Source organism: Oryctolagus cuniculus, chromosome 2 (genome assembly GCF_964237555.1).
Source record: "Oryctolagus cuniculus chromosome 2, mOryCun1.1, whole genome shotgun sequence".
Taxonomy (NCBI): Eukaryota; Metazoa; Chordata; class Mammalia; order Lagomorpha; family Leporidae; genus Oryctolagus; species Oryctolagus cuniculus.
The window spans coordinates 93,758,545-93,779,510 of NC_091433.1; the positions used below are offsets into that span (position 1 = coordinate 93,758,545).

The 20,966-nt window shown below is 42.7% G+C and overlaps 2 non-coding genes and 1 pseudogene across 2 annotated transcripts; 2 read left to right on the forward strand and 1 right to left on the reverse strand.

Moving 5' to 3' along the window:
• LOC127482623 (UBX domain-containing protein 6-like) overlaps positions 1–7,389 on the forward strand; it is a 190,329-nt pseudogene extending 182,940 nt beyond the window's left edge.
• Positions 6,982–7,053, reverse strand: TRNAW-CCA (transfer RNA tryptophan (anticodon CCA)). The gene has a single exon. It is a non-coding gene; the product is annotated as a tRNA-Trp (tRNA).
• A 6,101-nt stretch (positions 7,390–13,490) lies between the features above and the next one.
• Positions 13,491–13,597, forward strand: LOC138848853 (U6 spliceosomal RNA). Its single transcript, XR_011386999.1, has one exon. It is a non-coding gene; the product is annotated as a U6 spliceosomal RNA (small nuclear RNA).
• Positions 13,598–20,966: the final 7,369 nt, after the last annotated feature.

Below are 20,966 nucleotides of genomic sequence, written 5' to 3' on the forward strand. Positions count from 1 at the left end.
AGGAAGATCAGGATTGAGATAGCCACAAAACACCAGATATTTCAGCTTTCATCCAGACATATCCGGAAAATGTGGTGTGGAATTCAGGTGAAATTTAACCAAAAAATCACCATCAAATGGTTTTGGGAAAAGCACAATCTTTCTCTTCAGCAAGTGGATCTAATGTCATGTTTACAAACACAAATATCATGTTTGCTCTGGTTTCTGAAGCTTTCTGCCTAGAAAAATCGAATGTGTGGATGATTTGAATCCATGTGCAACCAATTAGTGCTTGCCAGCAGAAAAACAAAGGTTACATGGTAAAATAATCTCCAACCCGGAAAGTCCGCAGATAATGTCCAGAACACACAAACAAACACAGAGGCTGCAGCAAGATCTGTGATTGACATAGCCACAACACACCAGATGTTTCTGCTTTCATCCAGGCATATCCTCACAAGGTGGAGGTGGAATTCAGGTGAAATTTAACCAAAAAATCACCATCAAAGAGGTTTTGGGGAAAAGCAAAATCTTTCTCTTCGGCAAGTGTATGCAATGTCATGTTTACAAACAGAAATGTCATATTTTCATGGGTTTCTGAAGCTTTCTTCTAGGAAAACTTGAATGTGTGGAGGATTTGACTCCATGTGGAACCAATTAGGGTTTGCCAGCAGAAAACTAAAAGTTAGATTATAAAATTCACTCAAAAACTTAAAGTCTGTAGATGATGTCCAGAAAACACAAACAAACACAGAGGCTGCAGCAAGACCTGTGATTCACATAGCCACAACACACCAGACATTTCAGCTTTCATCCAGGCATATCTAGACAAAGTGTTGTGGAATTTGGGTGAAATTTAACCAAAAAATCACCTTCAAAGTGGTTTTGGAGAAAAGCAAATTCTTTCTATTCGGCAAGTGGATGCAATGTCATGTTTACACATACAAATATAATGTTTGCTTGGGTTTCTGAAGTTTTCTTCCTAGAGAACCCAAATGTGTGGAGGATTGACTCTATGTGGAACCTACTAGTGTTTGACAGTAGAAAACAGAAAGTTACATTATAAAATTTGTTCAAAACCTATCCTGTGGACAGTGTGCACAGGAAAGAAAGTGCTAATCCACAAATCATGAGCCACCACCTTCTTCTTCTTCTTTTTTTTTTTAACATGTATTTACTTACTTGTAAGTCAGAGTTACAAAGACAAAGAGAGATCTTCCATCCACTGGTTCACTCCCCAGATGGCTGCAATGGCGGGAGCTGGGCCAGGCTGAAGCCAGGAGCTTGGAACAACATCTGGGTCTCCCACATGGGTGCAGAGGCCCAAAACACTTGGGTCATCTTGTGCTGCTTTTCCCAGGTGCATTAGCAGGGAGCTGGATGAGAAGCAGAGCAGCAGGGGCATGAAGCGGGGTCCATATGGGATGCCAACACTGCAGGAGGAGGTTTAACCTTCTTTGCCAAAGTGGTGGCCCTTGATGGCATCTTCCCCCAGGTCCTGGATGAAGCAGATGCATGCTGGGAAAAGAGCTTTTTTGATTGGCAAGTGAAAGGATAGAATTACACATGGGTGGGTGTTAGTGACTTCAGGCTTAGCTGTCCTAAACTAGCTGCCTGCGGAGCCCACATCATTTTTGCCTCCCTTGGGGTGGGGCAGAAACCCCCAAGCAGCTTTGTCTGGGTCTACTTTGGGCCTCTTGTGCATTCTTATTTGCAAGTGGACTGAAGAATCTTAAGTCGGTATCAAAAAACACAGTCAAATCCAGTTTTTAACAATCAGTTCATATTCCTGTTACCATGATGACTGTGCATTTTAGACTTTACACACATAGGAAAACACTTTAAAAAAATTATTTATTTATTTGAAAGGCAGAGTTACAGAGAGGCAGAGGCAGAGAGAGAGAGAGAGAGAGAGAGAGAGAGAGAGAGAGAGAGGCCTATCCACTGGGTCACTCCCCAATTGGCCGCAATGGCCAGAGCTGCACCAATCTGAAGCCAGGAGCCAGGAGCTTCTTCCATGTCTCCGACATGGGTGCAAGGACCCAAGGACTTGGGACATCTTCCACTGCTTTCCCAGGCCATAGCAGAGGGCTGGATTGAAAGTAGAAAGTCAGGGGCTGGTGCCATGGCTCACTTGGTTGATCCTCTGCCTGTGGTGCTGGCATCCCATATGGGCACTGAGTTCTAGTCCTGGCTGCTCGTCTTCCAGTCCAGCTCTCTGCTGTGGCCCGGGAGGGCATTGGAGAATGGCCCAGGTGCTTGGGCCCCTGCACCCACATGGGAGACCAGGAAGAAGCTCCTGGCTTCAGATTGGCACAGCACCGGCTGTAGTGTCCATTTGGGGAGTAAACCAATGGAAGGAAGACCTTTCTCTCTGTGTGTCTCTCTCACTGTCTGTAACTCTACCTGTCAAATAAAAAATTAAAAGATAAAAAAGATAGCTGTGCTATTCTTTTTAAAAAAAGTAGAACTGTTGGGACTCGATCCAGCACCCACATGGTATGCCAGCACTGCAGGTGGCAGCTTTACCCATTATGCCACTGTGCCGGCCCCTGCCGTTGCTTCTTAGTTTCCCCAAATGGCTGGGATGGCCAGGATTAGCCAAGCTGACACTGGAAACAAGGAGCTTCTTCCAGGTCTCCCATATGGGCCATCTTCTGCTGTTTTCCCAGGCACACTAACAGGGAGCTGGATCTGAAGTGGAGGAGCCGAGACTCAAACTGGTGTACATTTGGGATGTTTGTATCTGGATGTTGCCTCTACCAACCAAATGGATTATTCATTTGATTTGAAAAGGCCAGTAGAATAAGAGCATCAAGAGGAACAATTCAGTGTAACCGACTCCCAGGATGTGTGTAGAACGTGCCTTCATCTGACAGGGAATTCTCTTGAAGGCAGGCCATGGACATGACTCAGGCCCTTCTCTCATAGAGTTGTGTGCATCACTTCTGGTGAGGAGAGGCCAAGAAAATAAATCAACTGCAGAACTAGAGTAGCAGCCAGAGCCCAGGGCAAAGGGAGAAAAGTTCCAATTGCATGAAGATGATCCCAAAATGCCCTCTATCTGTGAACAAAATAGATTCATCACTGGGTGGGGTGATCTGTTATGGGCCTGTGTATCTTAACCTTTATTGCACAGAGAGAACTGAAAGTGGAGGCACACATACAGCGCACAAGTAGGGTAGCATTTATTGGAATAATGGAGAGAACATCCTTTCACTCGTGAGCATGGGCTGCTTCACAAGGAGAGATATCTGAATGTCATGAGTGGGCCCCAGAGTTCCTGTGTGGAGAGAGAAGGGGAGGAGGAGGCCCCAGATGGATCCCTGAGTATGGTCATGAGCAAAGAGGGCCCACCCACATGACCAGACTGTTAGGAGCTAGGGGGCAGTGCCTGGATTGAATATACCAATAGGGTAGAGTGTAGTAGGTGTGAGGCTTTCTGGAGGTTTTATGGCACCTCCACATGGATTTTAACTTCCTCAAAGACCTAATGGTGTCTCCTCTTTCCTGGTCCTGGGCAAGCCACAGGTGCATCCTGGGAAAGTGAGGGGATTAGGGTTACAGTACAGGGCTGGCAGAAATTCCAGCTCCCCTATTTTTGCCTAATCTTCCTGCCTAGTTCCCTATATGGATTCCAGCACGATCATGATGAAAGGCAGTGCTTTTCCCTAACTGCACCTTTCCAGATCTTTCCGTGGGAATCCGGGAGAGGAAACTATTAAACCTCACAGGTTTCTCCAAGGCTTTATTTTGATAATTACTTTTTTTTTAAATGAGAGTGAAAACTTTCAGATTTGGGACTGGGTTTTTTTCTCTTTGGAAAATACTGGGGACTTTAAGAGTCTCAGGGCTGGCGCTGTGGCATAATAGGTAAAGCTGCTGCCTGCAGTGTCAGCATCCTGTATGGGTGCCAGCTCGAGTCCTGGCTGCTCCACTTCCAATCCAGCTCTCTGCTGTGGCCTGGGAAAGCAGTGGAAGATGGCCCAGGTCCTTGGGCCCCTGCACCCACATGGGAGAATCAGAAGCTCCTGGTTCCTTGCTTCGGATCAACTCAGATCCAGCTGTTGTGGCATATGGGGCGGGAACCAGCAGATGGAAGACCTCTCCCGCTGCCTCTGCCTCTCTGTAACTCTGCCATTCAAATAAATAAATAACTTTTTTTGACAGGCAGAGTTAGACAGTGAGAGAGAGAGAGAGAGAGAGAGGTCTTCCTTCCATTGGTCCCCCCCCGAGATGGCCGGTACAGCTGCACCAATCTGAAGCCAGGAGCCAGGTGCCTCCTCCTGGTCTCCCATGTGGGTACAGGGGCCATATGGGATGCCGGCATTTCAGGCCAGGGCATTAACCCGTGGCACCACAGCACTGGCCCCTCTGTTTACTTTTTCAAAAAACCAGCTCTCAGGGGCCAGCACTGTGGTATAATAGGTAAAGCCAATGCTTTCAGTTCTGGCATCCAATATGGGCGCTGGTTTGAGTCCCAGCTGATCCTCTTTCGATCCAGCTCCCTGCTAATGTGTGTGTGGAAGCAATGGAAGATGGCCAAGTCCTTGGGCCCCTGCACCCACGTGGGAGACCCAGAAGAAAATCCTGGCTCCTGGCTTTGGACTGGTTCAGCTCCAGCTGTTGCAGCCATTTGGGGAGTGAACCAGCAGGTGGAAGACCTTTCTGTCTCTCTGTCTTTCTGCCTCTATCTGTCTCTGCCTCTCTGTAACTCTGCCTTCCAAATAAACAAATATTTTTGAAAAACCATCTCTTGGTTTTGTAGGCCTTTTCTATTGTTTTTCTAGTCTATTTCATTTCTGAGTATTTCTGCTTTGATTTTTATTATCATTCCTACCTCCCTGACTAACTTTGGGCTTTGTTCTTATTTTTTCTAGATCCTTGAGAGGTCATGTTAGGTTGTTACTCGAGATCTTTCTCATTCATTTATTTGTTTTTTAGAAGATTTTTTGGGACCAGCATTGTGGCATAGTTGGTAAAGCCACTGCCTGCAATGCTGGCATCCCATATGGGCACCCATTTGAGTCCTGGCTGCTTCACTTCCATTCCAGTGCCCTGCTAATGGTCTGGGAAAGCAGCAGAAGATGGTCCAGGTCCTTGGGCCCCTGTTCCAATGTGGGAGACCCATAGGAACCTCCTTGCTCTTGGCTTTGGCCTGGCCTAGCCTTGGTTGCTGCAACTAATTGGGGAGTGAGCCAGAGGATAGAAGATTTCTCAGGGCTGGTGCTGTGGTGGAGTGGGTAAAGCCACTGCCTAAGTGCTGGCATCCCATGTGGGTGCCAGTTCAAATCCTGGCTGCTCTAGTTCCAATTCAGCTCTCTGCTATGGCCTGGGAAAGCAGTAGAAGATGGCCTGAGCCATTGGGCCCCTGCACCTGTGTGGGAGACCCGGAAGAAGCTCCTGTCTCCTGGCTTCAGATCTGTGAAGCTCTGGCTGTTGTGGCAATGTGGAGAGTGAACCAGTGGATGGAGGACCTCTCTTTCTCTCTCTCTCTCCCCCTCTCTCTCTGCCTCTGCCTCTCTGTAACTCTGCCTTTCAAATAAATAAATATTAAAAAAAAAAGATTCATGTGCCCATATGGGATGCTGGTGTTGCAGGTGGTGGCTTAACCAATTGTGCCATAAATCTGGCCTGGCTTCTATCCTTTTTGATGTATGCCTTTGTTGCCATAAATTTCCCTCCAAGAGTTGCTTTTGCTGCATCCCACAAGTTTTGGTGTGGGGCTAAGGGAACTGGGTGCAACTGCGCCCAAGAGCTGTGTTGTCCCAGGTAGTCTCCTGAGTGGCTGGGGCTGTGGCAGACAGCAGAGGGAGGGTGGGCCTGGGAGCACAGAGGGAGAGTTCTGCTTCCCTTGTGAGTCCTCACTGCGGAGCAGGACCCTAAACAGAGCTGGGAGGAGACCACACTCTGGCTCTGTTTGCCAGTTCTCTGAGGCTGGAAACCAGCTCTGCCCACAACCCACCCTTGGAGAGACTTCTGGGGCTGCACCCAGGCTTGGAGGCTCACTTTCCTATTGGTCAGCTCCAAACATGAGACTTAAGAATGTTGTAGATCTTCACATCACTGTTAGAAGGTAGGGCTTTCAAAATGTTAGAATCTATGGGAATAAAGCTTAATGACAGGATTTACTTTAGCAAACAGTAATTACATGGTATGACTTATCTTTTTATTTATTTATTTTTAAAATTTTTGTTTATTTGAAAGGCAGAGTTACAGAGAAATATGGAGAGAGAGAGAGAGAGAGAGAGAGAGAGAGAGAGAGAGAGAGAGAAATCTTCCACCTGCTGGTTCACTCCCCAAATGGCTGCAGCACCTGGGGATGGGTCAGGATGAAGTGGGGAACCTGAAGTCCATCGGCTCTCTCCCAAGCACCTGGGCCATCTCCTGCTGCTTTCCCAGGTGCCTTAGCAGGCAGCTGGGTTGCCAAGTGGAGCAGCTGGGACTCGAACTGGCACTCACGTGGGATGCTGGAATCACAGGTGGAAGCCAACTTGTTGTGTTGTAACACTGGCTCTGGAATGCCTGTATCTTTTTCTTTTTTTTTCAGATTTATTTATTTATTTTTGAAATTCAGAGTTGGGGGAGATTTTCCATCCCTTGGTTCACTGTACTTGGTCACTACCACTAGCACTGGGCCAAGCTGAAGTCAGGAGCCAAGAGCTTCATCCTGGTCTCCAGTGTAGGTAGTAGGAGCCCAAGCATTAGCATTGAGAATGGAGTAATGCAACTCACCATCCACTTTTTGACCCCACCAATCTCAGAGGTTGGGATAGCAATTCAAGCCATTGAAATTTACATTTTCATTGTCAGTTCTCTTAGTATGAAAGAGGTCCCTTTTCATTTATTTAAAAGTAACTCTTTTTAATATTGCAGTGGGAGAGGGACACCGCAGGTGAGCAGGTAAGCCCACTAGGGCCAGGGAAGTCTTGGCAAGATAGGGCTCCACCTTGTTGCCTGTGACCCTGGTCACCTAGAAAATGACACCTTGGGAATCAGGCATGACCCTGATGTGACTTGAACACACAACCTCCTGATTTGGAGTCAAACATGCTACCATTGCACCACGAGGTCACCCAGGCAAACAATGCTGACTTTTGATGCTTTAAAACTTTTTCATTATGCACCCTGGCCACTTCCTTCTGTGATTTTTTTTTTTTTTTGATGCGTTGCAGATCAAACGGGAAAGAGCTTGCTTCTGCTCCACTGCGCAGCTGCAGGGCTGGGCAGCTTAGTCTCTGCAGCCCCAGAGTCGGCCAGGCTGCTGGCTCCAAGGGCTCAGAGCCTGCGCCAAGGTCAGGAGCCACAGTCCCCGTGAGGCCAGGTGGTGGCTGCAGCATCCGCAATGTGGTCAGCGCGCAGCAGCGAGGGCCAGGGTTCGCGCGTGCTGCACAGGGCTCCAGTCCCTAGCGTCTGGATGGAAGTGGCCAGAAAGACCCCGTGGCCACACTCAGGAAGTGACTTTGTCACTCAGCAGTAAGCACAGGTGCAAAACTAAGACCCGTTTTTGAACATTTGGACATTACAGAAAAGTTGTAAAAAATGCAAAGCAATGATCCCGTGCCCCGCTGGCACCTTAAGGGGTGGGTTCACCTCCGTGCCCACCCCTGGGTTAGTGCTTTCCTTCCCAAGCCCTTCTCTCTCAGTTGATACTCATTGGTAATCCAGTTGGTTTGTTCCTTAACACATGCACACTGATGGGGGTTTATTTTCTTGCAGTCTTGCTTATGTGAAATATAACCATAATTCCAAGTGTCTGGATTATAGAAAAGGCTGTATTAAAGCCTCTGTCACTCTCCCATCATTTCCCCTACCTTCTGCCCATTTGCCAACCACCCCTGTAAATAATCTCTTCACTGGCTGATCATTCCTGCATTCTTCTGCACACCTGGGCAGAGAAGATGCCTTTGTGATCTCCTTACTATTACAAAGCAAAGCAGACCATAAATGCCCTTTTGCACTTAAGTTTTGCACTCTTTCTGGCCACTTTATCCTGGAAAATTCATCCCTAGCAGCTCACAGTGTTCTTACTTGATTTTTTTTTTTACAGCTAGGTTAGAATGCTTTGCCACATAGCTCATTCAACTACTTTCCTCTGGTTTTTGCATGTTTCCAGGATTTCTGTTACTGCACTTCTCAGTACTCCATTCTCTTTTGTTGGGGAATACAATTCCATTGTGTAGCAATACTATATTTCATTTATTCATTCACCAGTTTGGGTTGTTCCCTGTTTTGGTTATGCACAATGGTTCCGTGAACATTCCCACACATTAGCTGACTGACAGATGTACCACAGATCTTTAGCTGACCTCTATACAGTGTGATGGTGACAAAGGATGAACATAAATTCTAGAAACTCCCCAAGGTTGCAAAGGCAGAGATTATAACTCAGGATCGAGTTGTGCCAAGTCAGAGGAGCTTAGTAAACACCTTGGAGCTTCCATTGGCTCCCAAGAGGACCACGTGGTAGGATCAAAGGCAAAATCAAAGCAAAGTCCAAAGCTGACCATCAATGAGATTGAGGTGACTCACTAGAATACTGCTGAAATAAATTAGGGCTCCCTACAATGTTCTCATCTATACTTTCTGGTATCAAATGAAATAGTGGAAGGTATGTGGAGATGCAAAAAAAAGTACATGTGACCAGACAACAGGAAATAGGAATAAACCCAGAAGTGAAGAAGCTATTGCAGTTAAGAGCCAAGGACTTAACAGCACTACAACAACCACCAAACCAGAGCAAGGTATGCAGGGTGTCAGCAGATAATTAGAATCCAAATAAGATGAAAATTTCAGATATAAACTGATGAAAATTAAAGACAGGTTTAATAGATTAAAAGCAAGTACAACAGATGTTAGAAGACAGAAATACAGGTGAGCAAAAGGTATCCACTTTGATGCACAGAAAGATAAAAAAGATGGAAAATACTGCAAATAACGAGACATTTGGAACTCAGTGTAGAGTTCTAGCCCATCTGTAATTGGAATCGGAATGAGGGGGAGAGAGGGAATGGGACAGATGCAATATTTGAAGAAAGCTGGCTGAGAATATTCCCACTGATGAAAGACATCACAGGGACACTAACCCACTGTTGGTGGGAATGCAAACTTGTTAAGCCACTATGGAAGTCAGTTTGGAGATTCCTCAGAAACCTGAATATAACCCTACCAAGCCGGTGCTGCAGCTCAATAGGCTAATCCTCCTCCTAGCGGCACCGGCACACGGTGATCTAGTCCCGGTTGGGGCACTGGATTCTGTCTTGGTTGCCCCTCTTCCAGGCCAGCTCTCTGCTATGGCCCAGGAGTGCAGTGGAGGATGACCCAGGTGCTTGGGCCCTGCACCCCATGGGAGACCAGGAGAAGCACCTGGCTCCTGCCTTCAGATTGGCACAGTGCACTGGCTGCAGTGCGCCAGCCATGGCAGCCATTGGAGCGTGAACCAATGACAAAAGGAAGACTTTTCTCTCTGTCTCTCTCTCTCACTGTCCACTCTGCCTGTAAAAAAGAAAAAAAAAAAAAAAAAAACCAACCCCTACCATAAAACCCAGCCATACCACTCCTTGGAATTTACCCAAAGGAAATTAAATTGGCAAACAAAAAAGATGTCTGCACCTTAATGTTTATTGCAGCTCAATTCACAATAGCTAAGACCTGGAACCAACCCAAATGCCCATCAACACTAGACTGGATAAAGAAATTATGGGACAATGTACTCTATAGAATATTACACAGCAGTCAAAAACAATGCAACAATTGGAGGAATCTGGAAAACATTATGCTGAGTGAATTAAGCCAGTCCCAAAGGGACAAATATCATATGTTCTCCCTGATTGGCGACTACTGAGCACCAAAGAGGAAACCTGTTGAAGTGAAATGGGCACTATGAGCAACAGTGACTTGATTAGCTCTTTTCCTGACTGTTGATGTACAATGTAATACTTCAAACATTTCAGTATTTTTTTTGTTCTAGTACTATTAGTTGAACTCTGTAATTAACACACAATTAGTCTTAGGTGTTTAAATTTTAACAGAAAAGTGATCTCTGTTAAATATAAGACTGGGTATAAGAGAGGGAGGAGATGTACAATTTGGGACATGCTCAATCGGACTTGCCCAAATGGTGGAGTTAGAAATGTGCCAGGGGATTCCAATTCAATCCCATCAAGGTGGCATGTACCAATGCCATCTCACTGGTCCAAGTGATCAACTTCAGTTCACAATTGATCACACTGATATGTCTAAGAGTCAAAGGGATCACACAAACAAGACTGGTCTGCTAATATTAACTGATAGAATCAAAAAGGGAGAGAACAATCCAACATGGGAAATGAGATACACAGGAAATTCATAGAATGTCAGATGTCCTAAATAGCACTCTGGCCTCAGAATCAGCCCTTAAGGCATTTGAATCTGGCTGAAGAGCCCATGAGAGTATTTTAGGCATGGAAAGCCAAGACACTCTGGAAAAAAAAAAAAAGAAGACCTAAATGAAAGATCTCTGTGAGTGAGATCCCAGTGGAAATTATGGGCCATCAAGGAAGGAGGTACCTTTCTCTGAAGGGAGGAGAGAACTTCCACTTTGACTATGCCCCTGTCGGAATAAGATCGAAGTCAGCGAACTCAAAAGGCTTCCATAGCCTTGGCAACTCATAACTAGAGCCTAAGGAGATTACTGATGCCATAAACAAGAGTGTCAAATTGTTCAGTCAACAACAGGAGTCACTGTGTACTTACTTCTCATGTGGGATCTGTCCTTAATGTGTTGTCCAATGTGAAGTAATGCTATAACTAGTACTGAAACAGTATTTTTACACTTTGTGTTTCTGTGTGGGTGCAAACTGATGAAATCTTTACTTAATATATACTGAATTGATCTTCTGTATATAAAGATAATTGAAAATGAATCTTGATGTGAACGGAATGGAAGAGCGGGAGATGGGAGGGGTGTGAGTGGGAGGGAAATTATGGGGGTGAAAGTCAATGTAATCCATAAACTGTACTTTGGAAATTTATATTTACTAAATAAAAGTTAAAAAAAATTCTTATCATAAAATAAGACATCACAGGACTGTCTCAAGCTCTACAAATTTCAACTATGATTTAAGAACAAAGTCTACACCCTGGGACATTGCAGTGAAACATAAAAAATCCAAGGACAAAAGGAAACTAGTAAGTAGCTAGAGAAAAATGAAAACAAGAAACACATAACTATTTAAAATGGTATCTTCCCCCATGTACAATTTTTTATTTATTTGAAAGGCAGAGAGAGAGAGAGAGATTGTTGAAAGGCACGGTGATGTAGACATGCTCACACAAACAATCTTTGATGATCTTCTACTCCCCTCAAATGCCTGCAACAGCTGGGCTGGACCAGACCAAAGCCAGGAGCCTGGAGCTTCATCTGGGTTGCCCACGTGGGTGGCAGAGACCCAAGTACCCAAGTCAGAGTTACAGAGAGATAGAAGGAGAGGCAGAGAGAGAGAGAGAGGTCTTCCATCTGCTGGTTCACTCCCAAACTGGCCACAACAGCCAGAGCTGCACTGAATCAAAGCCAGGAGCCAGGAGCTTCTTCTGGGTCTCCCATGCAGGTGCAGGGGCTCAAGGACTTGGGCCATCCCCTACTGCTTTCCCAGGCCATAGCAGAGAGCTGGATCAGAAGTGGAGCAGCCGGGACTCAAACCGGCACCCATATGGGATGCTGGCACTGCAGGCTGCAGCTTCATCTGCTATGCCACAGAGCTGGCCTTGGTATTTGAAATTAAAATGATAAAAGTTAACAATATTTATTGAAAAATAACCCGCAACATGGTATTGGAAAATGTTATTTTAATACAAATATTTTTAAGACAAAAAATTAGATGCAAAGAGTGGCATTGTTTTCCATTTTGGCACACCTCTTTAACATCTTCATTTGCAGGACTGTGGTAAGAAAATACCACAGAATGGATGGCTTATAGGATAGAAACCGGTTTTCTCACAATTCTCGATGTTGGATGGAGGTCCAACATCAAAATGCCTGAAGGGTTGGCTTCTCCTGAGGTTCCGCTCCTTGGGTTGCTAATAGCTTCTCTCTTGTCTTGCTGTGTTCTAAGTCCCTTCTTATTAGGAAAGCGGTTGGATTGGAGTAGGGCTGACCCTCAGGCTCTCTTCTTTAATGAATCACATCTTTCAGGATTCTATTTCCAGATACAGTCACATTCTGAGATGCTGGGTGTTAGGGCTTCTATACAGGAGTTTTGGCATGGGTGGTGGGTGGAAGGGCTGGGTACTATCAAGTTTGTAACAAGGGCTTAAGATAAGTGAATTAGCATATTTCCTTCTGCACTAAATTTGTAGTATCACATGTCATGTAGTTTCTGGAAAACCTCATTGTTCATTCAAGAGAACAAGAGTGAAAAAGGCAAATAATGTCTCAGAGTTATTATGAGGTTAGTTTTTAGAACCACTGCTCTAAATAATTAGTGAGTATATATTACATTGACTAGAGTAAAAAATGAGATAATGAAAAACTTCTGGTTAATGTACAGAAAAGCAAGAAAGGGGAAATAAAGGAAGAAACAGATTAAACAAATAACAAGATGAGAAATTTAAATCTAACTGCACTAGCAATGACATTAAATGTAAATGGATTAAACACTCCAATTAACAAAGATCATTAGACAAGATAAAAATGATGCCTACATATATACTGCTTACAAGAGATCTGCTTTAAGGACAGAGATTAGCTGAAAGTAGAAGAATCCAAAATGACACACCATGTGTAATGTTTTCTATTGCTGTGTAACATCAACTGTGGATTAGCTCGCAGCTGCGTAGGTCAGAAATCCAAGAATGCACTGTCTGGGTCTCAAGTCTGAAATCAAGGGGTCAACTGGATTGCATTTCGCCTGGGGACTTGGGAAGAACCCACGTGCAAACTCGTCAACCAGTGAGCAGAGCTGAGGTCCCCATTTCTTTGCTGGCTGTTGTCCACACACTGCTCTGTCATCAGTTTGCCTACAATCCTTGAGACATAGCCCCACCACCTTCAAAGTCAGCCACAAAGCTGATGTCTCACCCTGACTCCACAGGGTATGAAACCTTTCTCACCAGCAGAACACCTGGTTATGTCACACCCTCTGAGGGCCATTTCCCTTGGGGTTAGTTGACCTAGAGCCTTAATTAAAATTAATTTTAAATGAATTAAAATTGTAACATCCCTTCACAAAAGCACCTAGATTTTAGAGTTTGAATAGCTGGGAACTGCATGCACACCAGGAGCTGGGAATTTGGAGACCATTGTAGAATTCTGCCTACCATACAATACAAATACTAACCGAAGGAAAATTGCCTCGATTATATTAGGACTGGAAAAAAAAAACTGATTGTAAAAAAAGAAATTAGACAGCCAGAGGAGGCTATTTAATACTGACAAAAGTATCAGCTCAACTGGAGGATGTAAGAATCCTAAATTTGTATGAACTGAATATAGCTTGATAGTGGTGGTGGCTCTGTTTGTGAAAGCCCATTAGGTGCTCACTTCAACAGCACATAGACTAAAATTGGAACGAGACACAGAAGATTAACATGGCTGCTGCACAAGGATGACATGCAAATTCATGAATTGTTCCATTAAAAAAAACCTCATCAAAACATAAGGTTAAATTAGATTCAACTTGTTCCATCTATTTTTATCAATAAAAATGATAAAAATAAAATAAAAACCTATTGGATGCAGATAAGTACTCATGAAGAAATGCATAAATACAAATATTAGCAAAAAAGAAATGATGAAAATCAACTAAGATCTCATTCCAAGAATCTACAAAAGGAAGTGAATCATATCTAAATAGAATACATAGGAGGTAATAATATGAAAACTAGCTAATAGTTGAGACTTTTTTTAAACATTAAAATCCTTAGAGAGCCTCAATAAGAAAACTTTTTTTTTTTAACTTTTATTTAATGAATATACGTTTCCAAAGTACGAATAATGGATTACTATGGCTTCCCCCCCATACCGTCCCTCCCACCCACAACCCTCCCCTTTCCCACTCCCTCTCCCCTTCCATTCACATCAAGATTCATTTTCGATTATCTTAATATACAGAAGATCAGCTTAGTATACATTAAGTAAGGCTTTCAACAGTTTGCTCCCACACAGAAACATAAAGTGAAAAATAATAGATGATTTTTTTTAATGATGATGAAATCAGATCAGACCTATTGTCATGTTTAATCCCAGTGAGAGTCAAGTTGGGAGTTGATAGTTTCTTTTCTTTTCTTTTTTTTTTTTTTTTTTTTTTTTTTTTTTTTTTTTTTTTTTTACAGAGGATCAGTTTAGTATGCATTAAGTAAAGATTTCAACAGTTTGCACCCCCATAGAAACACAAAGTGAAATATATTATTTGAGTACTCATTATAGCATTAAATCTCAATGCACAGCACATTAAGGACAGAGATCCTACATGAGGAGTAAGTGCACAGTGACTCCTGTTGTTGACTTTACCAATTGACACTCCTGTCTATGGCATCAGTAATCTCCCTATGCTCCAGTCATGAGTTTCCAAGGCTATGGAAGCCCCTTGAGTTCTCTGACTCTTATCTTGTTTAGACAAGGTCATAGTCAAAGTGGAGGTTCTCTCCTCCCTTCAGAGAAAGGTACCTCCTTCTTTGAAGACCTGTTCTTTCCACTGAGATCTCACTCACAGAGATCTTTTGCCAGAGTGTCTTGGCTTTCCATGCCTGAAATACTCTCATGGGCTTTTCAGCCAGATCCGAGTGCCTTTAGGGCTGATTCTGAGGCCAGAGTGCTATTTAGGGCATCTGCCATTCTATGAGTCTGCTGAGTATCTCACTTCCCATGTTGGATCACTCTCCCCTTTATTTATTCTATCGGTTAGTGTTAGCAGGTACTAGACTTGCTTATGTGCTCCCTTTGACTCTTAGTCCTTTCATTATGATCAATTGCGAACTGAAATTGATCACTTGGACTAGTGAGATGGCATTGGTACATGCCACCTTGATGGGATTAAATTGGAATCCCCTGGTATGTTTCTAACTCTACCATTTGGGGCAAGTCAGCTTGAGCATGTCCCAAATTATATATCTCTTCCCTCTCTTATTCCTACTCTTATGTTTAACAGGGATCACATTTCAGTTAAATTTCAACACTTAAGAATAACTGTGTATTAATTACAGAATTAAATCAGTCATATTAAGTAGAACAGACAAAAAAACTACTAAGAGGGATAATGTATTAAGTTGTTCATTAACAGTCAGGGCTATGCTGATCAAGTCACCGTTTCCCATAGTGTCCCTTTCACTTCAACAAGTTTCCTTTTTGGTGTTCAGTCAGTTGTCACCGATCAGGGAGAACATATGGTATTTGTCCCTTTGGGACTGGCTTATTTCACTCAGCATGATGTGTTCCAGATTCCTCCATTTTGTTGCAAATGACTGGATTTCGTTGTTTCTTACTGTGGTATAGTATTCTAAAGAGTACATATCCCATAATTTCTTTATCCAGTCTACCGTTGATGGGCATTTAGGTTGGTTCCAGGTCTTAGCTATTGTGAATTGTGCTGCAATAAACATTAGGCTGCAGACCGCTTTTTTGTTTGCCAATTTAAATTCCTTTGGGTAAATTCCAAGAAGTGGGATGGCTGGGTCGAACGGTAGGGTTATCTTCAGGTTTCTGAGGAATCTCCAGACTGATTTCCATAGTGGCTTGACCAGTTTGCATTCCCACCAACAGTGGGTTAGTGTCCCTTTTTCCCCACATCCTCGCCAGCATCTGTTGTTGGTAGATTTCTGAATGTGAGCCATTCTAACCGGGGTGAGGTGAAACCTCATTGTGGTTTTGATTTGCATTTCTCTGATTGCTAATGACCTTGAACATTTTTTCATGTGCCTGTTGGCCATTTGGATTTCCTCTTTTGAAAAATGTCTATTGAGGTCCTTGGCCCATCTCTTAATTGGGTTGTTGGTTTTGTTTTTGTGGAGTTTCTTGATCTCTTTGTAGATTCTAGTTATTAACCCTTTATCTGTTGCATAGTTTGCAAATATTTTTTCCCATTCTGACGGTTGTCTCTTCACTCTCCTGACTGTTTCTTTTGCAGTACAGAAACTTCTCAATTTGATGCAATCCCAATAGTTAATTTTGGCTTTGACTGCCTGTGCCTCCCGGGTCTTTTCCAGAAACTCTTTGCCTGTGCCAATATCTTGAAGGGTTTCTCCAATGTTCTCTAGTAACTTGATGGTGTCAGGTCGTAGATTTAGGTTTTTAATCCATGTTGAGTGGATTTTTGTGTAAGGTGTAAGGTAGGGGTCTTGCTTCATGATTCTGCACGTGGAAATCCAATTTTCCCAGCACCATTTATTGAATAGACTGTCCTTGCTCAAGGAATTAGTTTTAGATCCTTGATCAAATATAAGTTGGCTGTAGATGTTTGGGTTGATTTCTGGTATTTTAATTCTGTTCCATTGGTCTATCCTTCTGTTTCTGTACCAGTACCATGCTGTTTTGATTACAACTGCCCTGTAGTATGTCCTGAAATCTGGTATTGTGATGCCTCCGGCTTTGTTTTTGTTGTACAAGATTGCTTTAGCTATTCGAGGTCTCTTGTGCCTCCATATAAATTTCAGCACCAATTTTTCCAGATCTGAGAAGAAGGTCTTCGGTATCTTGATTGGTATTGCATTGAATCTATAAATTGCTTTTGGGAGAATGGACATTTTGATGATATTGATTCTTCCAATCCATGAGCATGGAAGATTTTTCCATTTCTTGGTATCCTCTTCTATTTCTTTCTTTAAGGTTTTGTAATTTTCATCGTAGAGATCTTTAACGTCCTTGGTTAAGTTTATTCCAAGGTATTTGATTGTTTTTGTAGCTATTGTGAATGGGATTGATCTTAGAATTTCTTCCTCGGCCATGGCATTGTCTGTGTATACAAAGGCTGTTGATTTTTGTGCATTGATTTTATACCCTGCTACTTTGCCAAACTCTTCTATGAGTTCCAATAGTCTCTTGGTAGAGTTCTTTGGGTCCCCTAAATAAAGAATCATGTCATCTGCAAAGAGGGATAGTTTGAGTTCTTCCTTCCCAATTTGTATCCCTTTAATTTCTTTTTCTTGCCTAATAGCTCTGGCTAGAACCTCCAGAACTATATTGAATAGCAGTGGTGAGAGTGGACATCCCTGTCTGGTCCCAGATCTCAGTGGAAATGCTTCCAACTTTTCCCCATTCAATAGGATGTTGGCTGTGGGTTTTTCATAGATTGCTTTGATTGTATTGAGGAATGTTCCTTCCAAACCCAGTTTGCTTAGAGTTTTCATCATGAACGGGTGTTGTATTTTATCAAATGCTTTCTCGGCATCTATTGAGAGAATCATATGGTTTTTCTTCTGCAGTCTGTTAATGTGGTGTATCACATTGATTGTCTTGCGCACATTAAACCATCCCTGCATACCAGGGATAAATCCCACTTGGTCTGGGTGGATGATCTTTCTGATGTGTTGTTGCATTCTATTGGCGAGAATTTTATTGAGGATTTTTGCATCTATGTTCATCAGGGATATTGGTCTGTAATTCTCTTTCAGTGCTGCATCTTTTCCCGGCTTAGGAATTAAGGTGATGCTGGCTTCATAGAAAGAATTTGGGAGGATTCCCTCTTCTTCAATTGTTCTGAATAGTTTGAGAAGAATTGGAGTTAGTTCTTCTTTAAATGTCTGGTAGAATTCAGCAGTGAATCCATCTGGTCCTGGGCTTTTCTTTGTTGGGAGGGCCTTTATTACTGTTTCAATTTCTGTCTCAGTTATGGGTCTGTTTAGGTTTTCGATGTCTTCCTGGTTCAATTTAGGTAGGTTGCATGTGTCCAGGAATCTATCCATTTCTGATAGGTTTCCCTGTTTGCTGGCATACAAGTCCTTGTAGTAATTTCTGATGATTCTTTTTATTTCTGTGGTGTCTGTTGTTACATTTCCTTTTTCATCTCTGATTTTATTGATTTGGGTCTTTTCTCTTCTTTTTTTAGTTAGTTGGGCCAATGGGGTGTCAATTTTGTTTATTTTTTCAAAAAAACAGCTCCTCGTTTGGCTGATTTTTTGTAATGTTTTTCTTGATTCAATCCTGTTGATTTCTTCTCTGATTTTAATTATTTCTCTTCTCCTACTAGATTTGGGTCTGGTTTGCTGTAGGTTTTCTAGATCCTTGAGGTGAATAGAAAGCTCATCTATTTGGTGCCTTTCCAATTTCTTGATGTAGGCACCTATTGGTATAAACTTTCCTCTTAACACTGCTTTTGCTGAGTCCCATAAGTTTTGGTATGTTGTGCTGTTATCCTCATTTACTTCCAGAAAGTTTTTGATTTCTCTTTTGATTTCTTCTATGACCCATTGTTCATTCAGGAGCATGTTGTTCAATCTCCATGTGTTTGCGTATGCTCTAGGGATTCCTGAGTTGTTCATTTCCAACTTCATTCCTTTATGGTCTGAGAAGCTGCATGGTATGATTCTAATTCTTTTGAATTTGCTGAGACTTGCTTTATGGCCTAGTATGTGGTCAATCCTAGAGAAGGTTCCATGTACTGCTGAGAAGAATGTATAATCTTTAGCTGTAGGATTGAAAGTTCTGTATATATCTGTTAGATCCATTTGGGCTATAGTGTCGTTTAAATCTACTGTATCCTTGTTGATCTTCTGTCCTATTGATCTGTCTATTTCTGAGAGTGGAGTATTGAAGTCCCCCAGTACTATTGTATTGGGGTCTAAGTCTCCCTTTAAGTCCGTTAACAAATCTTTTAGATAAACCGGTGCCCTGTAGTTAGGTGCATATACATTGATAATTGTTATATCTTCCTGTTGAATTGATCCCTTAATCATTATGTAGTGTCCCTCTTTGTCTCTCTTAATGGTTTTTGTGGTAAAGTTTATGGTGTCTGATATTAAGATGGCTACGCCTGCTCTTTTTTCATTTCTGTTGGCATGGTATATCTTTTTCCAGCCTTTCACTTTCAGTCTGTATGGATCTTTGTTGGAAAGATGTGTTTCTTGTAGGCAGCAAATAGATGGGTTTTGTTTTTTAACCCAATCAGCCAAACGGTGTCTTTTAACTGGACAGTTCAGGCCATTCACGTTCAATGTGACTAATGATAAGTGGTAACTTTGCCCTGCCATTTGCCAAAGATAAGTTCTAATATATGCTTTGAATTCCCTGTGATCTTTTGCTGTGAGCTTTCCTTCCTTGGTTTCCTTCCTTTACCTTCTTTCATATTGATGACTGTGTTTCTTTGTTTCTGTGTGTAACACATCTTTAAGCATCTTTTGCAGGGCTGGACGAGTGGCAACAAATTCTTTCAATTTCTGTTTGTTATGAAAAGTCTTTATTTCACCTTCATTCACAAATGATAGCTTTGCAGGATATAATATTCTGGGCTGGCAGTTGTTCTCTCTTAGTACCTGGGCTATATCTTGCCATTCCCTCCTAGCTTGTAGAGTTTCTGATGAGAAGTCAGCTGTGAGTCTGATTGGAGATCCTCTGAGAGTAATCTGACGTTTCTCTCTTGCACATTTTAGGATCTTTTCTTTATGTTTCACTGTGGAGAGTTTAATTACAACGTGCCGTGGTGAGGGTCTCTTTTGGTCGTGTTTATTAGGGGTTCTGTGAGCTTCCTGTACTAGGATTTCTCTGTCCTTCTCCAAACCTGGGAAATTTTCTGCTAATATCTCACTAAAAAGGCCTTCTAATCCTTTCTCCCTCTCCATGCCTTCAGGAACTCCTAGAACCCGAATGTTGGGTTTTTTAATAGTATCCTGAAGATTCCCGACAATATGTTTTAGATTCCTAATTTCCTCTTCCTTTCTTTGGTCTGACTGTATCCTTTCCTGTTCTCTGTCTTCTAAGTCCGATATTCTCTCTTCTGCTTCTCCCATTCTGTTTGTAAGGCTCTCTATTGTGTTTTTCATTTGATCTATTGAATTCTTCACTTCAGTCACTATCCCAGTTTCCTGTTGTACTAGTTGTTTCGTTTCATTTTGATTCCTCCTTAATATTTCATTTTCACGAGAGAGATTTTCTATCTTGTCCATTAAGGATTTCTGTAGTTCAAGAATTTGTTTTTGAGAACTTCTTAATGTTCTTATCAATTTTTTGAGATCTGCTTCTTGCATTTCTTCTATGTCATCATCCTCATAATCTTGAATTGGGGTGTCTTTTTCATTTGAGGGCTTCATGGTGACTTCCTTGTTTTTATTACCTTGGTTTTTGCGTTTGTTATTTGTCATATTGGAGATATTTGGTTTCTTCACTGTGGTGCTTTTTCTTGTTATACTATGACTCTAGATTAAGTGGACTATCTGTTTTTGATGGAGCCTTAGGGCTTGAGATGGGTGTGGCCTGAGAGCTCTGTTTGGTGTGCCAAAGGTGACACTCCCAGGTTAGGCGTGGTAAACCTCTCTCTCTCTCTCTCTCTCTTTTTTTTTGATTCAACAGGGAAGTTATTCTGCACAGCTGAACAAAGTTGGAGGTAGTTAGCAGGCAAATGATATACCCACAGGAGCCAGAGATCAGAAGCTCTTTCCCAAGGACCACACAGGGAATCTGTTCGGCCCTTAGAGTACGCTCAAATTCTCCTTCAGTCTCCCACTGGGTTGCCAAAGTTACGGAATTGTAGCGTCTCTGGAGAGTGCTCACGTGAATTCCGTGAGTTCTCTCCCCCACCGTCTCTTTTTTCACAGTCTCAGTTCAGTAGCACCATAAATTTACTAAGTCCTAATCTCCTGTTAATTCGCCCCACCCAGAGTCAGGTTTTACTACTAGGCTCAGGGCCGGTGCAGACCTGAGGTCGCTCTGCTTATGACGTATGTCCAAGATGGCGCCTGCTCTTTGTCTTGCTCGCCCTTGAGAGGTGAGCGGAGAGAGAGAAACCCGTGTCCATACCAGTCACCTTTTTTTTTTTTTTCCCTCTCTCTCTCTTCCAGTTAGCTTGGTGAAGTCCCCCCCGCCC